This window comes from Zonotrichia leucophrys, chromosome 4A (genome assembly GCF_028769735.1).
Source record: "Zonotrichia leucophrys gambelii isolate GWCS_2022_RI chromosome 4A, RI_Zleu_2.0, whole genome shotgun sequence".
Classification (NCBI taxonomy): domain Eukaryota; kingdom Metazoa; phylum Chordata; class Aves; order Passeriformes; family Passerellidae; genus Zonotrichia; species Zonotrichia leucophrys.
This window is the reverse complement of record NC_088174.1, coordinates 17860417-17883735: the sequence shown is the minus strand read 5'-3', so window position 1 is coordinate 17883735 and position 23319 is coordinate 17860417. Positions and strand designations below refer to the sequence as shown.

Sequence of the window (23319 nt, the reverse complement as noted above, 5' to 3'; positions counted from 1 at the left end):
CAAAAATAACACCAAAGACATGCAATCAGTGTGTTTGGATTCTGGCCTGTTTAACTTTTGATCCAGTGTAAAAAGGCAAAAGTTTCAGTTCAAAAGCTGCACATGCATGGCCTTTGGGTGCCCTGTGAGCACAGCACAACCTCAGCCACAATTCTGAATATTGCAGGGTGCAGGGCACCTGCCATTTGAAATGTCCTCTGGTCACAGAAAAGTAAAAATCAATTTCTGACTTTTCCAGACCTACATCCTTTATGATGGAAACGATGTGCTGCAGTGTGGGGCTGGAGTATATTTTCTTAGACAGAAAGAACAGGGTAAATAAAGTTTACTGTGCTGAAAAACAACTTTTATTATACAATGTAAATAGGTAACTCATAAAAAGAGCTGGGGAAAATTCAGTGAGGATTTGAAGCTGGAATTTGATTCAGAGACTTCCAATACCTGATAGTTTATTTCTTAACCCTGTTCCTGGGAGACTGGAGATTTTTCTCATGCAGAAAAAATTACTTAACTTTTTTTCCTTGGAAATAAATATCAAATATTCTCATTCCTTTTAATGACTTTTGCATAAGCCAAATTTTCAGCAATGACTTTTTTTCTTTTCCTTCAAAACTAGTAATTTCCAAGGGAGTGAGGTTTTAAATTAATCGAGAGTGAGTTAACTTTTTGCTGTTTATATTTTTTTAATTCCCTTTGGGAAAATGTAATTTAAAAAATTCTGCTTGTTTTCATCACCATTTTTTCCCTGCAGATGGATTTGGGTGTTGCAGGCAGTGCATGCCTGTTGCTTCTTGGTTTTCCATCCATGCAATCTCACACAGCTCATACACCACCAAGAGGATCCATTGTCTCAGCCCTTAATTATAAATGAGAAAATAAACACACAGAGATCTTGAGATTGGTCTGGCACCCTAAAATCTTCCTGCTGAGTGCTGACTCATTCCCATGTCTGAAATGCTGGTTTTAAGTACAAGTCATAAATATTCCTCCAGCTTTTTGTCTTCCATATGCAACACTATAAATACTTGGGGGAGCTGAGAAGTCCAAATGCAATTTATTCCTTTTTGTCTTTTGCATTTGATCATTTTAGGACTTGCACATGGAGTTACTGAAGGAGTTAAAGCTGGATGAGTTAAAGGACCATCTGCATTGTTCATTAGTTTACTTTGACTTGGTGTAAATCTCCCAACCTTATTAGAAAAAAGGGACTTTGGCCACAAATTTGCCTTGCAGTAAATTGCACCTGTCCCTAATGTGGTTCATACTTTTAAAAGTGCAGATTTATCAATACACTCTCTAATTTTAATGGCCAAAACTTAGGAAATGGAAGAAACTCTGTGCCTGTGGAAAACTCACCTCTATTAGCAGAGGAAGAATAAAGAGCAAACAAGTGACACTTCCAAATTTATTTGCTCTCCCAATTTGGTCTGATTAATTGGACTCTGAACTTCTTATTGGGAGTTCTGTTTCAGACCTAGAGAGCTGATCTTGGGTGGTTTATTGGTAATTTCCTCAAGTTTCTCCATAACGTTCAAGTGTTGCTTCAGGCAGGGATTGTCTTATACAATAAAAATACATTAATTTTCAATTTCTTTGCTGGAGGGCTGGCTGTTCCTGCTTTTGCTTTCTCCTCCCAATCAAGAGTCTTGGTGTTGGTTAAACAACTCTCAGTGAGAGCAGCTCCTGCACTTTTGTATTTGAAGTGGCAGAGACTGAACCTTTGGTAGATAAACCCCCCAAAACATCATTAAAGCATTGAAAATTATGGTAAGAACTTCAATTTAAGATATTGTGGCTGCTTCTGGGTGCAGGACTGTAGTGGCAGCTGTGTAAGGAGAACTTCAGAGGCTTTTCAGAATATGGGATCAGTCCTGGCTGTGGCTTTGCATGGAATGGGATTTTTGGGAGAGAGGATTGTTTGGAAGATGTCAGCAGAAACTCGAAGCTTTATTGATGCTGGGCAGGCTGAAGTGCTCCAGGGCTTGAGAGGTGTGCTCAGGAGATGTGCAGGATTCCTGAGTGTTGCAAGGTTCCTGAGTGCTGCACTTAGGAATTGTGCAGGATTCCTGAATGCTGTGCTTAGGATATGTACAAGATTCCTGAGGATTTCTCTGCTGAGAGTGTGCTCTGGGTGGAGCACTGTAGGGGGATAGAATATAAGAAAATAAAGACAGTGCAGAAAGTAATCTCACCCCTAAGGAGCTGCAGCTGGGCCAATTATCCAGGATTAGGAGCAGGCCTGACTTTAACAGGCCACAGGTGTAAGCAATGAGACGAAGATGCTATAAAAGAGTGGGGTGGGGTTGAGAAGGGAGCTGGAGTCATTTGGCTGCTGTGTGAAGAACAGAGAGTCAGTGCTCTGAGGAGCTGCCCATGAGAAACACCAAGCAGGTATGGAACCCCTGCAATAAGATTATAACAGAGCACTGTGTTCTGCTTGTAGCTCAGAACCATTGCTGACCTTGTCCCCTCCAATTTGTGTGTCCACATCTTGCTAATGGAAGAAAATGTGAGATAATTGCTGTGGTTTTAAAAGAAACTCTGTGAGCTGAATTTCAAGTCCTTTCACCTGGGTAAAACCTGGGCTGTGGCTGCTGCCAGTTTTCAGCGTGCTGGGATTCCATTGGTGCTGGGGACAATTGGAGGGGAAATTTGATTTGCAGCTGCTCAGATTTGTGATCAGGGAGGAGCTGGAGTGTTGGGTAAGAGGGGCTGGAGTCACCTGGCTGGGAACAGGAATGGCAGAGCTGGAACAGCCCCAGCGTTGCCTTGTGGCTATCACAGAGTTCTTTGGGCAGCAGGATGGATTCTTGTGGTGCCCACAGGAGGGGTTTTGGATATCACAGAGTTCTCTGGGCAGCAGGATGGATTCTTGTGGTGCTCACAGGAGGGGTTTTGGATATCACAGAGTTCTTTGGGCAGCAGGATGGATTCTTGTGGTGTTCACAGGAGGGATTTTGCTGTGAGTCTGTGAAGGAACCTGCTTGTGATGCCTCCTTGTATAACTTGTGGTCACAGGATGCCACCCAGGGCATTGCTCTTTCATTTATTTTCTATTCCTTTTTTTCGTGTTCCAGCACAGTCACGTTTAATTTGCCTATTGAAAGAATATTCGTTAATAAAATACCAGGTGAAACCTTAAAACAGCTCATCTGAAACAGGAAATTTCACTTGATTTTGGTCTGAAATAGACAAATACTTATCAGAGACTTAGAAAATAATGCTCAATAATTGCCCAATGTTTTATTTCCTCAGAAGGCTCTCTATCTTTTTTTTTTTTTGAAATTTTATTTCTCTTCTCAAGTGTAAGACTTTTTTTAGGGTAACATCTACTTATTTAAGGTTGAGGTTTTCAGCTCTGAATTGTACCTTTATCAGTCCTACAACTCCACTACCCTCTAATAGATTTAGTTTGGAGATAGTCACCAGTGGGGAGAATTGTGCTGCTCTGGAGACAGGATTCCTGTCTTGTTTTTCCCTTTTATATTGCCTCTTTAAATGAGATGTTCCATTTCAGAGGATAAATGTGGTAAAATGTTTCTTTGTGCATTCCCCCAGTTGTTAATAAAATAAATAAGCTCAGGTGAGTCAATGCATTTCTTAGCAGAGTCTCATCTGGTTTTTTATTCTGTTGTATTTATTGGAGAGTGGTTTTGGTATTAATCCTGCATGAGGCACAGTTAGACTTGCCTTTTCTATCTTTTATCTGTCTTTTAATAAAGCAAGTCAAGGGTGTGGTTATTGTCAGATTTACTTCTGGAGCAGAGTAATAAATGAGGTTTTAATGGAAAGTTGGAAACACTGATGATTTATGGCTTCCTACAACACTCATTAGACATCTACATCAGCATGCAACATGCCATAAATTATGGTACATGCTGTAAAAAGCCATAAATTGTCATTTCCAATGCGAGTTATCACCATTAAAGACTTTTATTCCCTGCTGTTACTGTGAGTTTCCACGGCTTCCTCACCAATTCCCTGACTAATGATTTCAGCAGCTGCAGGAAGATGACCCAGAGATGCAGTGCCTGATTAGGCAACACAATTGCCTTAAAGCTGGGGAGTCAGAGGTTAAATTGCTTTATAGAGAAAATATGCTCTCCTCTCCTGGTGCCTTCCCTGACACTGAGCAGTGCTGAATTCCATTTGCACCAACTGCAGCATTTCCCTGGCTGCTGTTCGTGTCTGCCTGCTGAAATCCAGAAATGCTTTAAAAGCAGCAAATATCCCTTTGAGGTGAGATCAGTGCTGTGGAGCAGTTCAGTCTGTGCTGCTGATGTGCCCATCACAGGGTTTGCAGCAGAGGAGATGTTGCTGATATTGGTGATGTTGCTGTAGCACTTTGAAAGGATGAGCCATCCAATCACTGGGTGTGGGTTTGATTCTGGATTGTGAATCCACTGGAGTGGGGATAAATAAAGGGATGAGCCATCCAATCACTGGGTGTGGGTTTGATTCTGGATTGTGAATCCACTGGAGTGGGGATAAATAAAGGGATGAGCCATCCAATCACTGGGTTGTGGGTTTGATTCTGATGTGAATCCACTGGAGTGGGATAAATAAAGGGATGAGCCATCCAATCACTGGGTTGTGGTTTGATTCTGGATTGTGGAATCCACTGGAGTGGGGATAAATAAAGGGATGAGCATCCAATCACTGGGTTGTGGGTTTGATTCTGGATTGTGAATCCACTGGAGTGGGGATAAATAAAGGGATGAGCCATCCAATCACTGGGTTGTGGGTTTGATTCTGGATTGTGAGTCCACTGGAGTGGGGATAAATAAAGGGATGAGCCATCCAATCACTGGGTGTGGGTTTGATTCTGGATTGTGAATCCACTGGAGTGGGGATAAATAAAGGGATGAGCCATCCAATCACTGGGTGTGGGTTTGATTCTGGATTGTGAATCCACTGGAGTGGGGATAAATAAAGGGATGAGCCATCCAATCACTGGATTGTGGGTTTGATTCTGGATTGTGAATCCACTGGAGTGGGGATTAATGAGGTGAGGGAGTTGCAGGGGATGCCGCAGGTTTGTTCTTTGGCAGGCTCCAGGGAAGGTGCTGTGTTCCCCCAGGTTGTGGTGGCTTCAGTTCCAGGAGGAAGGCAGGAAGGGCTGCATTTAAATATCCTTCTGATTTTAGTCACTTTTGGGGTTCCTTTTGATTGAAAAGTGAGTGGTGCCTTTTAGGCTGCTGGCTGTGCAATGTCATGGTGGAAATCACACACTGCAGCTGGCAAATGCAATGCAAGCCCCAAATCATTCATCCTGGCTTTCCCAAGACATTCTTTGTGCTCTTTTCCCTGCACACTCGTGTGCACAGGGCTCTTGGGGAGGTTTTCCTGAGCCACACCTTCATTAAACCTCACTTCAGCAATTATCCTCCCTCATCCAGCCCTTGGGCTCAGGGTGCTGTGACACAGGGACCCCTCTCCAAAGGCCTGGCTGTAATCTTGCTTTAGGCACGATGAAAAGGATAATTCTGATAAAACGAGTTTTAACGTTTTATAACCATTTTCGTTGCGTTATAAGAAAGCTTTTTGTGCTCCTCCATCCCCCCACCCTGTCTCTGCCTCCTAAAGCACATTTTTGGCTAAATCGTGCCCTCTAGTGCAGCAGCATGGTGGGATTCACACTGCAAACCTTTGTCATGGCAGAAGTGCTGCTCTTTTCCTTTTCTCCCCCAGGTAGCTGGGAGAACTAATCAAACACAGTTCACAGGAATAGCGAATTTCTGCTTTTTGCCGGTGAGGGAAGGGCAGTGGGTCTGTGCCTGTGCTCTAAAGGTGCCAGACTGGAGGGCAGCAGAGCTGGCTGAGCCCTGCAATTCTCATTTAGCAGCAATTTCAGAACTCTCCATGCCATGGGCGACCTCGAGAGCAGTCCCAAGCCAGGAAAGAGGAGCTGAATTAGAAATAAATTCTGGTTTATTTTTTAAATTAGATCTGTAGTGCGTCCAGTTGATTACACTGAGAAGGGCCAGTGAGCATTAGGAAATTAAAAATAAAAAGTTGCCTGGAGTAAATATCTAACCTGAATAAAATAACTGTTGACTTAAGTCCAGGAATACCTCTTAGAGTCAGGGATGATGGAGAGCTTTTGCTGACTGCTGCTTCCAGCCATTGTTTGGATTCAGCCTGAGGGCTGCAATATCCTGAGCTTGGGAGCAGCAGAATGGATCCCCCCTGCCCTGGAATGCTCCCACACTTTACGTATTCACTTACACCCCACATCTCACAGCAATGGAAACAGTGGCTGCAAAATGAGTTTGCCATTGTTCAATTAATTCAGATTTATTGCAGAGCCAGCCCCTGTGCCATCAGTCCTGTGCTGCCCTCAGAGGGATCACCAAGGATTTCAGCAGGGCATCCTGTGGGACACATTTGGGTAGCAACTGTGAGTGAAGGGAAAGAAGGGTTTTGTGTCCAGGGTGCATTGCATTAAATAAGCACCTTTCATGGAAAAATGAGGCTCTAGTCCTGCTGAATTATTTTACAACTTCTAAGATATGGAATTTATTCATATGCTGAAGTTTTTTATGCTCTCAAGATATTCCTCAACTCTTACCTTAAAAGATTATGTAATAAAATATTTTCGTTCTCAAATGACCTTTGATGCTGCGCTTGATTTACATGGAGGAGTTTCTGTAATCTGCTTTAAAAAAAACCTACCAATCTGAAAATTTTAAGAATGGACTATCTGATAAATACAGTTTCACTGAGAAACTTAGTTTGCCATTTGCTTGAATGTTGTTTCAAAACATTGGGTCTTTTGTTCTGTTTTTTGGGGGGGTTTGTGTTTATTTTCATTTTAGAAATGGAACATGTTGACTTCTTCCCGGTGAACTTTGTTTGGGTGATAGTGAGGAATCACAGCTTGTGAAACATTCAGAATTTGGGAACAATTTCTTTCTCATCTGTTCAAGAGTGATTTTTAAGCAGTCACATATACTTATCTCAAGATGTCATGGCTTTTTTACCCCTCTCCTATGACTATTGAAGAAAAATAATTAAAAATATAGAATATGCAATCTAATAGTTGAATTGAAGGATGCTGTAATGATATCTGATTTCAGTTAGGGATAGAAAGTTGGGAAGTTCCTCATCTGTGACAAATTCTCTTTTATATCCTGGATGAATTTCTGCATCCTCTCACTAAATTTTGCAGCCATTGAGAGACAGAGTCTGCAAAGCTGCCCAGAAAAAATAAATATGTGATGTCTGACAGAGTCATGTGGGTTGTGTCTCCATGTTTTGTCATATTAACACCTGATTTGAGAACAAGAAGAACACAGGTGTGAATCCCAATCAAGCTTTTGCAGACTACACAGGGCATTTTTAATGCAATAAAAGACAGAACTCTGAAGTTTGTGTTTTGAGCAACAATTTCTGTTTTGGAGACTGCTCAAGAAGCTTCAGAGTATTGTCCTGGGCAGGATTTATGATTTCTCTCCTGCATCCCATTCACTGTATTCCAACTGTGTCAGCATGCTCAAGGTCTGCTTTGCAGTAACAGATGTTTTTTCCACTTCTGCACAAAGTAACTGCAGCTGATACTTAATCATAAATATCTCTAAGAAGATATTTTTAAATTAAAATGATAGAAATTACTTCAAAATTACCAGAGGCTTGAAATATACACACTGCATTTATTTGTTTTGAATTGATGAATTGTTTATGGAGCACATACACACAAATCCTTTTGTTCCAAAATGAATGGGTAGAAAAATTTGGAAACATTGGCTGCAAGATTTCTTTCCATTTCTAGCTTGCCTCTCCCTAGCTATTAGTCAGCTGTGTATATGAGAGCTCTGTCTGGATGAAAATAAATCAGTTGTGCTGATTAAAAGTAGCTTAATTGTTGTCTTCCACTTGCAAGGATATTACAAAGCTTTCTCTTTCCAATGGCTAAAAACCTCTTTGATTTCTCACCTAAATTTATTTAGTGCCACACTTGGGCTGATTTAAGATCTTGAATGTCCTTTAATACCTAAAGCTAAAGCTCAGACTAAACACAAAATATTTGCTCTTTTAAATATTTCAGATATCAGTGAAAAATACTCTACACCAGAATCTTTGGTGCTGTCTTGAGTTGGAAGAGAAGGGCTCTGTTCTGGAAGCAAAATCTTTTGGATGTTTCCCAGTAATTTCCAATCACTGGATATTAAAGAATATGCAATTTCTGTGGCTGGCCTTGAACTCAGATATCAGCAAGTAAAATATTAATCAAGTATTATTATGTCCAACTTCTTTGCTGACTGAAAAATAAGATTTGGTCCAAATACTTCCATCTGGGCCAGCATTGGTTTTGTAAATACATTCTGGCACCAGGATGGAATTCGTCTCTGCAGTATAAGAGTAGGAACATGGAGAGTAAATTCCATTCCTGAATATGTCCTGAAGCGATTCTGGATTTGCCTTTGCCAATTAGTTTTTTTATTTACTTCTGTCTCTGAAAACCAGCTGATCCCAGGTTTTCAAACTGACATTCATCCATTCAAAAATATATGAAAAAATAAATCTTATTTCATGTTTAACCTTCAATCTTAAAAACTGTGGCAGAGATTTTTTTGTTCTTTTTTCCTTCCTGCCCTGGCAGGGGTTTCTGCCCAGGATTTGCAGGAGTTTGAGGTGTGCCAGTTGTCACTGTGCTGCTGCAGGAAGGACAGGCTGTCATTACTGCTCGCTGTGGAACAAGGATTTTCATCTGGTAGCTCAGTGGAAAGCAGAAACTGATGATCCTGTGCAGGTGGAGACTTTTTAGATTACAAGCCAGAAAATGCAGCCTGGTGTGAAAACTCAGCTGCTGAACTTATGAAACACTTGCTGATATCCCCAAGGGTTTTCTGAAGCTGTTAGTGCTCAGCACCATCAGACAGACCCAAAATGACATTTTACTAGAGATTTTTGGAAGTTCTGTCTGTGTTGGTAGCAAGGAGAAGTTAAAAATGAGAACCACAGAGTGCAAAATCATTGCTAGTACAGCATGGAACGAATCTTTGTGCTGAGAAAATGAATTATATTTAAAAAATGAGTGGGATATTGTTGATTTCCAAGCCTCACAAAGGCAGGATGGTGATGGTTTATGATATGTAGATTCTTGATTAAATCTCCTTGCTAATTTTCTTTTAATATATTCTTATTGTAGTTAATGGGAAAATTCAACTCATGTAGCAGCACCTGAATGTTTTGGTGACATTTTCTAAATCCCTGAGGTTGTAATAATTCAAAGGCAATATATTTGTGTAACTTTTAATAACAAATGTGGAGGCTGGTATGAATTCAGGCATTAACACCGCACAGTAAAAAGCTGTGAAGGTGTACAATGACTGGAGAACTCCATGGTTCTGCCACTGCAAGAGTAATTAAAAAAATAAATTAGTGGATGTGTTTCAAGGAGCAGCAAGGATGACAGGACTGCAAAATTTGCCTTCAGCAAAGTAATTTGCTCACAAAATGCTGCGTGTCAGACTTGTGGGTCTTCTTTTGACCTCTGTATAAGGTTTGAAAGAATCAAGATAAATCTCAGCATGGCAGTTAGGAGATGGAAACAGGCTCGTGTGAGCCAATAAACCAAATCCTGACAGTAGCAGTGATTACTGGGAGGAGAAACAAAAAAGGAGTGGATGTGCTTTAGGCATTCTGGAATTATTGTTGTACCTTGGTTCCCCCTGGTCATAATCAGCTTTTTGGAGGTGGTAGGAAAAAAAAGCTGGAGAAATTTACTGGATCATTGTGAGTAAATACTTCACAGAGGGCAATGCATTCAGTGAAAGTAGTATTTTTTTTTTTCTTGCAAATGTTTAATGGCACATTAGGCTTACCTCTAATGTGTTGTAAATGATTAGTGGAATAATTTTGAAGAATGACTTTGAGCTCATTGTTGGCTTGAACATGTTTATTACTGAGAATTCCATTTTGACATACCAGTGGTGTGACATTGTTTTTGGAATTTGCATAACAAAACTTCTGGGTTGCCTACTTTAGAGAGCAGTGGAAAATAGGTTAGTGATAGTACAAAAAACCAAAAGAAAATGCACATTTCCATCAATATTCCAGCCGAGCCAGCAGAGTTTTATACAGAATTTTAAGTGTTCCAAAGGAGGAGAGCAGATGAGAAGAATAGATCAGCCAGAATAAAATCTTATTAATGAGCACATAAAATTCATCCCCTTGGTGAAGCAATGGTGAAAGATTTTTCTCTCTTTCTTGTAGCCTGGACAAGTCTGTATCTGCAAAGCAGAGGGAATCCTTTCCCCTTCCTTTTATATTGAGTGCAAACTCTTTATTTTCATTCCACCTTCAGAGATACACCGTATTTTGAATTATTATTAGGATGAGTTTTCAGTGAGAGACAGCTCTGTTTCTCTTTAAACACCCTGATCTGAGCCCAACAGCTCCAATCCTCAGCTTTGCCCTCCCAGAGCTGATGTTTGACTCTGCAGCCCTGCCTGTGGTTGCTGCAGCGCTTCAGGAGACAAAATGCTGCCTCAAATCAGGCACGAATGTTCCACTGACACCACTCAGAATAAATAACTCCGGGTAAATGTCAGGGAATTGTCACTTCTTGCATGGCTGGCTCTGCAGTGGGCTGGGCTTGCAGGGATGAGTAACCTGAGTGGGACACGATGGAGCGTTCCAGGATTTCAGGCCTTTCTGCTTGTCCTTGTCACTTGTTTGCTCTCTGCCAGCGCTTTCTGTGGTGTCTCAGATCCCAGCAGTGCTGTCAGCGCCACTTTGGGATCAACGCCCACCGCAGGCACCGAGCTGCTGTGGCGCCAAATTCTGCTTTAGAATCGCCAAATTCTGCTTTAGAATCGCCAAATTCTGCTTTAGAATCGCCAAATTCTGCTTTAGAATCGCCAAATTTGCTTTAGAATCGCCAAATTCTGCTTTAGAATCGCCAAATTCTGCTTTAGAATCACCAAATTCTGCTTTAGAATCGCCAAATTCGGAGCTGTGCCCAGAGCGTGGCAGTGGGAGCAGCTGGTGTTTGGGGTGTGGGATTGCCTTTGGGCTTGGTGTTGGTTGGCTGGCCTGTGGGAGGTGGGTTGTGAGGGTTTTGGGTTGTTTTTGTGAGAAAACAGTGACAACCACGCCTCTGGGTGCTGCCATGGCAGGGGTGGCTTTGGGGGACCTTGGTGGCACCTTGGCAGCTGCTCTGCCACAGCTGGTGGAGCCAGGCCCTTTGTTTCTGACATTAATAATTGAAGCACTGTGCTGGTGTTCAAAGGGGTCCCCGGACCAGGGAAGAGATGAGGATCTGACTCCATGTTTCAGAAGGCTGATTTATTATTTTATGATATGTATTATATTAAAAGTGTGCTAGAAGAATAGAAGAAAGGATTTCATCAGAAGGCCAGCAAGGAAAGCAAAATAATGGAATGATAACAAAAGCTTGTGACTGACCACGCATGGCGATTCAGCTTTTGTTTTAGGCTTTTTGCAATTTTAGTCCCAGCTCTGAATTTCACTGAAAAACTGAGTTTGCTGAATTAGTTTTGGGGGTTTTTTTATGGTTTGGTTTTGGGGGTTTTTTTTATGGTTTGGTTTTGGGGTGTTTTTTTTATGGTTTGGTTTTGGGGTTTTTTTATGGTTGGGTTTGGGGGTTTTTTTTTATGGTTTGGTTTTGGGGGTTTTTTTATGGTTTGGGTTGTTTTGCTTTTTTTTGGTGTGGGTTTTGAGTGAGTTTTTTTTTCTTTTGCTTTGTTTTTTGGTTGTGTGGGGTTTTTTTTGGTTGTGTGGTTGTTTTTTTTTTTGGTTGCGTGTTTTGTGCAACGCATGCCAATTGCAGCTAGGATGCAAATTTGCACATCAATTTTTTTTTTTAATCTTTCTGTTTAGAAAAAAAGTTATGTTCGCCTCAAGAAAATCTTGAAGTAACTTAAATTCTACACTTTTCTGTTCATTACAAAGATGGGGGAAATAAAACTCGAATTTGTCATGTGCCAGACTGAAAACAGAGCTGAAGAGTTTGGAGGAGGAGCAGGAGGTTGTGGCGGACAGAGGTGCTGTGGGAAAAGCAGTCCCAGATGCATTGATTGTTTTGTACAGCTGCTTTAAAGGATTTTACTGCCCAAAATCAATAACAACTTCCATCAGTCTTAATGAATCAAAGTGACAACTAAAAGTTTTAAGAATTGGTGATTTCGGCTTGGAATACCAAATATTTTTTTCCTGTATTTGTACACTATAGGAAGATTTCTGAAAAAAACAAAACCGAAGCCAGCCTTTCTTTTACAGAAAATTCAGTTTTCTCTCATTGGCTTTGCCCAACTGAGCTTTGTGAATTTGGAAACGTTACTGCATTTACTGTTTGCTCATTTGTTCAGAGTAGAATTTTATCACTTGTTCATCTCTTGTGGGTTTTTGTGCATCAGTGTTTGGCTGGGCTTTAAGCTGTTGACTTAGTATGCAGTAAATTGATAAATTTTCTACTGGTTTGCAGTAATTAAACTGAATTAATTGAGCTGCTCTGTTGTTTGTAGTAAGTACAATGGTGTATTAGTGCTTAATAGCTTTACCACTCCATTTTTGTGGTTCTACAGCTGTAATTGGACTTTACACAGGCAGTTAAAGTATTTATTCTAATTATTTTTATTTTAATAGCTAATATTTAAGCTATGCTTTTAGCTGAGTACAATTTCTCCTGCTGCCTGGCACTTGTTGATGATAAATATGAAGTAAATTATGTATATGCTTTGTCCATATGAAAACACCCCCACCCATGCTGCTGATTGGCAGCTGGATTTAGGATATTAATTAAAATCCTTTCATTTGTCCAGCCTGGACAATTTTCAGCCCATTTATAGGATCTTGCAGTCCCTTTATCCCAATCTACAAATTTGGCTACAGGGATGCTATAGGTCATTCTGTCAGAAGTCTTTCTATCATTATCATTAAAATGATATGACAATATGCTTCATTGTTTAATAAAAATGAGGTTTTGAGATAAACTCTTAAAATTTTAGAACTTAGTTATTTTAATCCAGGCAAGCAGCAACAGTTTCTCTGTAGAAAGCCTGACTTTGTTAGAAAAGAAAGGTTTTATAGTGTAATTATGCCTTTGTAAAGGGGAAAAAGCCTTTGAAGTATCTGTGGGAATCAATCTCCATAAAAATTTAATGTCACCTTGATGTTTTAATTGTGTGGGATCAAAATGCAAAGAGGCAGAAAGCCTGGTAGCTCAACAAGTTCTGATGCATCTCTTCCTGTAATATTGAACGTCTCAGAGCCATTTGTCAGGTTGGAGAAGAAAAGGAAACACTAAATGTTGAATATTTCTTGGGATCCAGCTGTGGTTTGTCAGCTCTCTCTGAGCCCTTTAATTGAACAGGGAAAATCAGCAGTGGGGCACTTTTTGCACCACTAAACAGGGAGAGCTGTGGCTCTGGTTTTGTGCCAAGGTATTTTCCAGACTTGGAGTGAGAATTGGAACAGCAGGAGCCTTCATGACCAGTGGATTTCATCTTTCCCTTTTGAACTCGGTTGTTGCAGCTGGGGAGGGATTTCTAGCCCAGAAAACCCACAAGGAATTTATGTCCTGAAGTGTGCAAGTGCAATGGAGTCGGTCTGATGTGTGTGAGAAGCATCTGATGGCAAACTGTGTGAAATTTCTCCTGGCAAAACATCAGTTCCTTGCTCAGGAAGTGATTGGGAATCAACAGGGATGCAGGAAGATGTTTAATCAGAGAACACGGTGAAAATCTGTCTAGGAAATAAGATTTCCTGTGTATTATTTTCCAGCCCACTGACTTGGGGGCTGGGAGTAAAGTGTGTTTTTCTTGTGTAAGACCATTCACAAGAATAAAAATAACTGTACAAGTGTGGCTATTCCATAGTTTCCTTTCCCATTTGCTGTATTAAATATGCTAGAAACAATGTCTGAAATGTTTATCTAGGGATTTTAATAATTTACCATTTCAGAAACTGTGATTTAACATTGTCATGTTGTGAATGAAAGTGCAGTTTTAAAGATAAATCGCCAAATGTAGATTTTGAGTTTATACTCTAAAATTTTCTCCCCAATTCTATTACTTCAACATAATGTGAAAACTCAGTAGATCAGAAACCATATTTCTTTTGATTTGTTGGTTGTTTTTTTCCCCAAACATATCCTAGTGAAAATAAATCTCACTGCCCTGAAGACTGACAAATACAAACTGTTCTAAAGAAGTAGATTTGATTTTTAACCATCAAATATTTAATGTGCCTGTCAGTGTGGTCGCATCTCTTTAGAAGTGTGAAGCACAAGCAGAGCTCAGGTTTTAAGGTATAATCCTTTCTGATTAGGGAGATGGAATGCCCATTGTCCAGTGCTGATGGAGTGGAAAGAATACATTTCAAACCCCATAAAAGCGGCCTGAATGCAGAGACTGTCCCAGCAGGGCCCAAATCTGAGTCCATGGGGATGAATTTGTCATTTCAATTAAATGCCACAGCCACATCCTCAGGTGTGCTGCTCTCATACACCCTGTATTTTATAAATAATGTTTTTCTTTCATTGATAAATGATTTTTGTGTTCTCATCAGAATTTCTCTGAATGAAACCTTTTTTCTGAAAGGCGGCAGGAGCAGGGACACCCAGGTCTTACCCAAGGGAATTTACAATATGTGAATTTCCTTGTCTCAAGGAAAACACTGGAAAATGCGATCTTTATCTGCCTAATAATTATGAGAATTCTGTGACATCATGCAATGTTGTTTCCCTAAATATATTTTATATTTGGTCCATGCCCATTCTGAGTATGGGATGCTTTCGTAGTTTGATGTAGAAAGTGTGATAAAAATCAGGTTGTGCTCTGCTTTGTGGAAAGATAAATGCAAAACCAGGCCTGAGCTTTGGACCTTAATACATTATAAATACAAATTGCAAGTGAATAGATTTAATTATTTTCTTCTTTCTTCTAAGTGACCGTCCAGCAAATCAAACATGGGGAATTTGCTCTTTTGTGTGGTTTCTCAATTGGCTGCTGTGAAAGAAAATGAATATGAAGAGAAGTTAAACATGCCTTGGTGTGTTCTGCCTTTGAATGCATTGAAATATTAGTGCATTGAAGGAGATTACAACATGAACTCAATTACCACATTGTACTTCCACTGCAATTTTTCTCAATTTAGAAGCTGCTTATTCTATTAAAAGAGAGGACTTGAACTAATGGTGATTGGTGATCTGCCCTACTGGCTTTTTTTTCCCTGATTTAAATCAAGTTTCGTTGTGCCATTGAGGATATCATTTAATATCTATCAGTCCATTTATCCAATTTAGAAACAGAAAAGGTCCTGGAATGCACGTTTTCAATAACAGAGAGCAAGCTGAGGGTGTAATGGGTAGAAATGCAAATAAGGGCTGGAAACACCCTCAATTCAGACATTGCTGGGAGCCATCCTGGGTGCTGGAGCCCAGCTCTGTCCTGGCAGGTTTTTGGCATCTCCAGAGCAATGAGCTGTGCAGAGAGGTCCCAGCCATGGCTTGGCAGGCAGAGGTTCCAGAGCATTTTAGGAAATGAGGCCACGTGGGCTCTGCCAGTGTGCCAAACCCCACTTGGGCTCTGCAGCATCAGCTCCACGCTAAGCCACTGGAAAATGTTTAATCTCTCTTCCCATCCCTGGTGCTTTTGGGGTTTCAAGCATTAGAGCATCTTTAATTACCATTATTGGAGGTCTTTCAGCTTTGAAAACTGGGAATACATGTCAGCAGAGACCCCACCATGGTAATTGGCGTGTTGTGGCAATGCCTGCACAGTGTTGTTCCTCTTTCAGGCTGCTGCAGAAAAGATTGTTCGCTGAATTTCCCAGAAGTATAAAATTAATTCAGTCTAGGCTCTATCGAGTAATTTTTGTTTATGAAAATGAAATTGCAATTTCTCAAACTGTGAATTATAAAAGCCTGCTTTGCTCAGAAAGATTTTTAGATCCAGAGCAGCTCCCTTTCCCTTTATTTCCTTCACACAGAACAGTTTTCTGTCTTATGATGGGAGAGCTTAAATCCCTAAATTTTCTATTTCCTGATTTTAAATTTCAAGGCCACCAGCCTTGCTGTTCTGGACACTTGGCTTAGCTGCTGACTTTTGTCCTATGGATTTTCTGGTCCCAAGGTAGTTCATGATGTTTATCCCATGTGAGAAGCTGGCATGACCCTGTTCCCTTGAATGATGTGCAGGATCTTTGCTTTCTTTCCAAAGCCAGTGAATAATACACAGGCTTCATCAATTATCCCCTCAAAGTTTGTCATTGATGCATTTTAATATCTCATAATGTGCTCAATGCATTCAGGAGCAAGACAAATACGTTGACAAGGACTATAAATGACTTTGGTATTGACCATCAGTCATTTTAATTAGCAAATCTCTGAATACACTGGAATCAATTTGTTCAATTAGAAATTAATAGAGGTTCCTAGTCAGGGTAAGATGTTGGTTTTGAAATGCTGAAATTGGCAGTATTACCAGATGCTAAAGACAAGAAATAATTGGAGCAGCTGGAGTAGAAATGGGATATTGTTAAATGTGCTCCTGGTTTATCACGTTCCCGTTTACAGAAGTGCTCTTTGAAGTGAGGTGGCAATGAAATTGGTCTCTTACTGGATTTGGCTTGATCATTTCTTTCTGCTGAATAATTACACCCTTAATTTTCATGACTAAAAGCTGGTAATCCAGGACATAATGAATGCAACTTTAATTCACTAATTGTGAGCTGATCGCTCAGTGATGTAATTAATAACCGAGTTGAGTTGCTGAGGCTGCTGTGATGGCAGCACAGGTTCTGTGTGGTGGCAGGGGCTGTCCCAGAGGGACAGGATCCCTCCTGGGCGATCATTTCATGTCCAGCGCTTTTGGTCTTTTGTCTTTTTTCTGAGACAACAAAGAGCATTAAATGGAACCAATAGAATAAATGTAAATATAAGGCAATGGAGAACTCTTTATTGAGGGAAAACCCAAACCAACTGATTAACAACCCCCTCTCCCCCCAGAAAATCCCAAACACCCCCACCAAAGGGAAAAAGCAGGATAAACAATTCAGAAATAGTTTGGGCTCAGACTTGTGAGTGAAAGTGAGAACTCTCCATTGCATTTTGAGTGGTTCATTTGCACCTCGTACAATGCTTTACACAGAAGTTTAAACCCGGAGATTTTTTCTGAGATCACTCTTCCCAATCATTACTCCCTTCTCGTTCCATTTATTTCAACATGGATAAGATGCAGATTAAAGGGTGGCAGAATATTTTGCTCCTAAATGTGGTTTACCAGTTGACTTTCACTTCCTGCATGAGGGGATTTTAAGATAAATGCCTTTCTGTGACTGGAAAAGAAGTTTCTGGGTGCTGGATTGAAGTGCAATTTTTGTGAGCATCTCTGTTAAAAATATACTTGATTTACATCTGGTTTGGGTTTTTTATAATTTTTTTATTTTTGTGGAGTGTTAGAGCCTGGTGCTCATTGCTGTCATTTTCTCCTGCCTGGTGAGCCAGCAGTGCTGCTGTCATTAGAGCACTTTCTGTGACATTTCTGTCAGCACTTTCTCACCCAGGTATTCTCCTCTTCTCTAGCCAAGAAGGATCTTTTAAACTTTTAACTCTGCTTATGACTCTTTCTTACACACTTTTAATTTGTTGCTAAGAATAACAGCTGGCTGTAAGTCCAACACCTCATTCTAGAAAGGTGTGACAGCAGGTAAATTTTCTGGGATCACCTCTAACTAACATTTCTTAAATTTACACTGTTCAAGGCATTCATTAGTAATTTACAAATCAGAAAGAATGTGAGATAATGAAGTTCAGTAACTTCAATTAGGATCAGCTGGGGCTTTTGAGTTTTTCTGTAATATTTTGGGATTTCATGAAACAGAGAGGGAGAGAAAGGAGCATCCTTTAATTTCCTATCTCAGAAATACTTATGATTGCAAACTGATTGGGCAGCCACTGCTTTGTGCAAGTCAAGGAGAAAGAGCTGGATAATTCCTTGAGTTGTTAAAAACAGCACAGAAATCAAATTTCAGAGTCAGCCTTTCATGCCTTTTCCTTCCCTGCTGCAGGTCACTCCTGTTCAGCTTCCCTCTTCTCCTGTGTGAGAGTTTATTTTGATGGGAGTTCCTACCAGGTGACTTTTCCCTCCTGGAACTCTCCCTTCCTGCCCTGTGCAGTTCTTGTAATGGAAATAAATTCCTGAGGGCTGCAGGCTGGCTCAGAGGAAGGCAGGCCTGCAGGAAGGGCCAGCTTTGTAATGAGGAGGGAGTTGAGTCATTTATATTGAGATCACCACAGTGATGACCAGAAGGAAGAGTTTCCATTTAAATGAAAATATATGAGTAGATTATTTTCCTCAAATACTTTCTGCATATTTTGATGCACAAAAATTGTGATTTTTCTGCCTTTATCCAGGCTGATATATTTGCTGATATTGACCATCAAATTTTCTGAGGAAATGTCCTTTTTTCTTTGTTGAAAAATGGAGCACTTGGGATATTGTTATGAAAAAATCCTGATTTGAGAATAATTGTGTCTGCAGGCTCTGCCAGCCTTTGCTGCAGCTGAATTCATCAATATCTGAATTTTATAGACCCCTCATTCCCTGGACAGGAGCAGTTTGTGCTGGGAGCTCAGAGACCTCTGGACTGGGAAAGGGAGCAGGGACAGAATGCAATGGTTCTAACTTGGATATCTTAAATTTGGAATGCTAAAAACCTCTCCAGAACTTGGAATCCCAGCAGAGAAGTTGTGCTATGAACTTTGCAGAGTGGAATAGAATGGGGAGGTTCCCTGGCTGGTTTATTTCAGTATTCAGAGGCAGAGATATTGTTGTGTTGTTTGGATTGTCACTGCAGATCAGCCTCGAGTTTGGGTCAAATTCCTGCATTATTGAGCAAACTCACATCATGGAAACACCTCAGGTTCTGCTAGGAGTCAAAGGAAATCAAGGGAAGATTTTCATATGCTGTGTTTTGGTTGGATTTTAACAACCAAAGTAATGGAAACTTTAAGACCAGCAGGTTTTTAATTCTCAGCAGAGTTCAGTGCTGAGGAGCTCACAGAGATGTGGTGCTGGGGTAAGGGAGGGGAAAAGGTGAAATGTTTAATTACACCCATCAAATTATAATGTACAATGGCAAAACCTGCTGCAGGTAGAACCAGGTTCTGCTTTTTGAAAAATAATTGAAGGGAGGCATCAAACTATAAACCTACAGAGAATAACAAGTGATGTTACTCCCCTGGAGGGACAGCACAGAACACACAACCTCCAGCTATTTACTTATTATCATCAAACCACATGCTCCAGAAACAGCAGATTTAAAACAAAATACTGATGAGTTTTACAGGCAGAGCAGGGCACAGTAAAGGAAATTTCCTTGAGATTTGTTCATTCTGTGCACTCTTGCAGTGCCAGAATTGGAGCATTTTTTAACTTGACTTCATTGCAAACAGTGTTGAGGAATAATCATGAAATTTACCTGCCTAGACAGTCTATTTGCTTGTATTTCACCTAATGGTAATGAAAAATGAGTGTTATTTTCCTTGCTTGTCAAACCCCAGTTGTTTAACCCTGATGAATGCAGAGGATGAGACCATCAGTGATATTTTTACAGCTGGTGACACAGACTCGTGGAACTTCTAATTTACTGTGCAACTCCAGGACAAATGTGGTGAGGGGAAACTTGTATTTAATATAAAAATTGTCTTTTTTCTGCAAGAGCTCCTTGCACAGTGTATCTCCAAGGAAATCCTGTTAAAGCTAGCAGGAGTTTTGGAGCAGTTTGAGGTGTGGATTGACCCTGGTTGCAAACAGGACAAGGAATTTTCCTCCCCTCATTATTGGGTTGAGCCCTTCCTTGAGGAGGGGTCTGGCTGGAAATGAGCAGTGCTTGAATTGTCTGGTGGAGCTTGGGACATGGGTGCCTTTAAAACGCATTCACAGCTCCTTGCATGAACTCACCATGAGCTAAAAATGTGTTTGTGTGGTGCTTTCCCAAATGGTTCCCCTGTGGGATGTGCAGGAAGGGTGAAAGGAGCCAGAGCAGTTGTAATCCACTGCTTTTTATTCATTAAATTGGTCTGCAGCACTTTTTCACTTTTTTTTTCCCCTGATCAGCAAGAAAAATGTGCTTATTGAACATATCCTGAGATACATCTCCACCAATTTTCACAGCTTAAAAATAAATGTGGTGGAAGTGTCACAATTGGCATTTCTGCTAAGGATGGAGGGGGACAAAAGTTTTGCTATTTGGGCATGAAGTGTATTAATAGTCCTGGATGCAGAATTTAGCTCTGTTTCTGGTTAAATTGCCCTTTTTTTTACTATCAGCCAGAGATAAACTGTCTGCAAGTGCAAATTACAAACTTGTTCACCTGCAATTATGACCATCTCAGGCTGTTTTTTGAGTGGGGAATATAACAATAGTGCTTAGAAAGCAATAAAACTTGTCTGTTTGCAGGTTTGCTATTTAAAGAATACCTGAGAAACCTGAAGGATAAGGAATAACAAAATCCTGTCTTAGGGAGCTTTTTGAGAGATTGACAGATACAGAGATAAAAGGGATTGCATGTAAGAAAAATAAAAACTGCAAGGGATTACAGTAATAATGTGGATTTAGGAATCAAAATGCTGCTAAATTACATGATAAGAGAATGAGGGTTTTGGCAGTAAGCTCAATATAACAATAAAAACAGAACTTGACAGGAAAAGGAGGGGAGGAAGGATAAACACAGGAAATAAGTTGTGCTAAGATGAGGAGGAGAAGGAAGTCCAAGATCCATTCACAAATAAAAGAAATAAAAGCACCAATACTCACAGAGCTGCTGTTATTTACAGTCAGGTGGTTTTGTGTCTTGAATAAGATTTCAGTGTTTTTTCTGTCCATTAAATAGAAGTAGCCTTAAATGAAATATCTATACTTCCCTCATTGTGAAAATGAGAATGTTGATAGTCTAGAAGGCAGCAAAGAGAGAATTAAACCTTGCTGGGAATCAAACCTTGCTGGGTTTTCTTCAGTTGTGCTGCTGATGGGATGGACCAAACTTCATTTCTCTGAATTTTCTGTTCCTTCTGGTGGAGACTGCTGAGTTCCTTGGCACAGATTCATGTCACAGCTGTGGCACAGAGTGGTAAAATATTTTTAATATGTGATTAAATTGGTAGCTTTTTAAAAATCTGTGTATCTCTAGAGCTGACTCTATCCATTAAAATTGTTGCATTGCCAAAGTATAGCGACTTTGAGTTTATAAAAAATGTGGGTATATTTTTACTGGCTGTTTTACTGGAATTCTGTCCTTTAAATATTTCTAGAGTATTTGCATGATAACTTCTTAGGAGTTCCTGGATGGAGCTGCTCAGCAAGTTCTCACAGGAGGCTGTGGTTTCAATGATGCGACTTTTAAAAAGAAAAGTGTTAATAACTTGGTGGTTTCCACATGCATGTCAAAATGACATGGTGTCTTTAGACATAAATATTGAGAGAAGAACTAGAAAAAACAAAAACAAGGAGTTTCGTTGTTCAAAGCATAGAACTACAATGAGGTTTTGCCAGGAGAAGGTGAAGAAAATGCATTGGTAGTATTGCAGCTTTACACAAAATTGTGGGGCCTTGTCAAGGGATAGAATGTAAGAAAATACAGACAGTGCAGAAGGGAATCTCACACCTGAGTGTTGGAGATTTTTTCAGGGATGGCCTAGAAGGCAGCTGTGAGGAGCAGATTCTCACAGCCTGTTTCTGTGAACAGCAGAGGTTCTCAGGTTATTTTTAACTACAGGTAAAAGTGGCAAACATGAAGGCCTTGAGAGCCTTGCACACCAGAGTTCTCAGGCAGCTTTCTCATAACAAGTGGATGTTCTATCTTTGGCTGTTTTGGGAAAGCAAGAATAATTTTGAGAACCCAAATCTTGATATTGGAAACATAAGGAGGAGTTGGTATGTTATCTCTGGCCTATTGTGAGCTCAGATTTTGCAATATGCATGAAGTGAATTAACACTGTTATAAAAGGTGCCTGATTGATCAATAAAGTGGAGTCGATGCTGACCAACGCAAGGTGGGTCGTCTCCCTCCAACTTCAATATATGGCTAACTTCAATACCTGAGGAGCTGCAGCTGTGCCAATCACCACAGATTAGGAACAGCCCTGCCCTTAACAGGCCACAGCTGTGTGCAATAAGATGATGAGTGCTACAAAAGAGTGGGGTAGCTGGGTGAGAGAGAGCTGGAGTTTGGTGGTTGGGGTGTGAAGAGAGATGGAGTCAGTCCTGTGAGGAGCTGCCCACGAGAAATCACCGAGAAGGTATGGGAGCTTTGCAATAACATGACAACAGGGTTTGGCTTGGTTTGTGGAGGTGTTACCTGAAATAAATGGCTCAGTTTAGATGGTGATTAATACTCATTTAATCAGTATTATTTTTATTAACATTTCCATTATTGTAATAATTTTGTGTTCTTTGGGGAAGAAAAGGACCATGCTATCTATTTTCGCCAATCAAGATACCTTGGAGGAGGAAGCTAAGACTTGAGAAAGGAGGAGAGAAATGGTTGGAGCTGTGGGAAGCCACTTGCTGGGTGTCCTGTCAGAGCTGTCAGCAGCTCCTTGGCACCGCAATGTTTTTGTGCTGTTTTCTCCCCATGCAGGCAGCGAAAGGAAGTCAGTTCAGAGAAGATTATTCCTAATTACACAGAGATGTAACATTTCAGAGCGGGGCATGGGGATTCGGCCACGTGACGCCCATTGGTGTTAATGGCACTCCTGCAGCTAAATCACTCCTCACTGTTCTGGCAGAGGGTCCTGGGGAGTTTGCAGAGCCTGAGGTGTCTGTCACACAGCTGGATGCAGATGCTGCTCCTGGGAGCGCGACGGGCTCAGCAGGACTGAGGAACCCTGCACCACACTCAAATTCTCTATTTTTATTTTTTTAGTATAAAGATACTTTTTAATCCACTTGAAGGCTGTAATTTTTCTGCTGTTTTTTGGTAATTAGTGATTTGAGCACTTTAATTACTTGGAGCAGTCGTGCTGTTGTTCTTTGTGTCAGCAAGAGGCAGAAGCAGCACCTCTGTGGTGGGTGTGATGCTGAGGAGAGCTGGGTGGTTTAACAGCGTTTTCCTTTCATCCTGAGTGTGCTGTGGTGTTATTATTGTGTGAAGAAAGAGCTGGTGTCTTGCCTTTGCTGTAAAGGCATTGTGGGAGTGAATTATGAAACTTCTGGGAGAAAAATGGGAGGGGAACTTTGGATTCTGCTCAAGAATTGTCCATGACTGACTCCTTCTGTAGATGACAAAATGGATAGGAAAGTTCATTTCATGAATTACTCCCAGAAAACTTAAACTATTGAGTGCTTTAG

The 23319-nt window shown here is 40.6% G+C and overlaps 1 long non-coding RNA gene across 1 annotated transcript in view; it reads left to right on the top strand.

The window, feature by feature from the left end:
* Positions 1 to 2311: 2311 nt before the first annotated feature.
* Positions 2312 to 23319, top strand: part of LOC135447767 (uncharacterized) — a 76601-nt gene continuing 55593 nt past the window's right edge. Inside the window, exon 1 of the long non-coding RNA XR_010440293.1 lies at positions 2312 to 2391. This is a non-coding gene — a long non-coding RNA (uncharacterized LOC135447767). The remainder of the gene's footprint in view (positions 2392 to 23319) is intronic.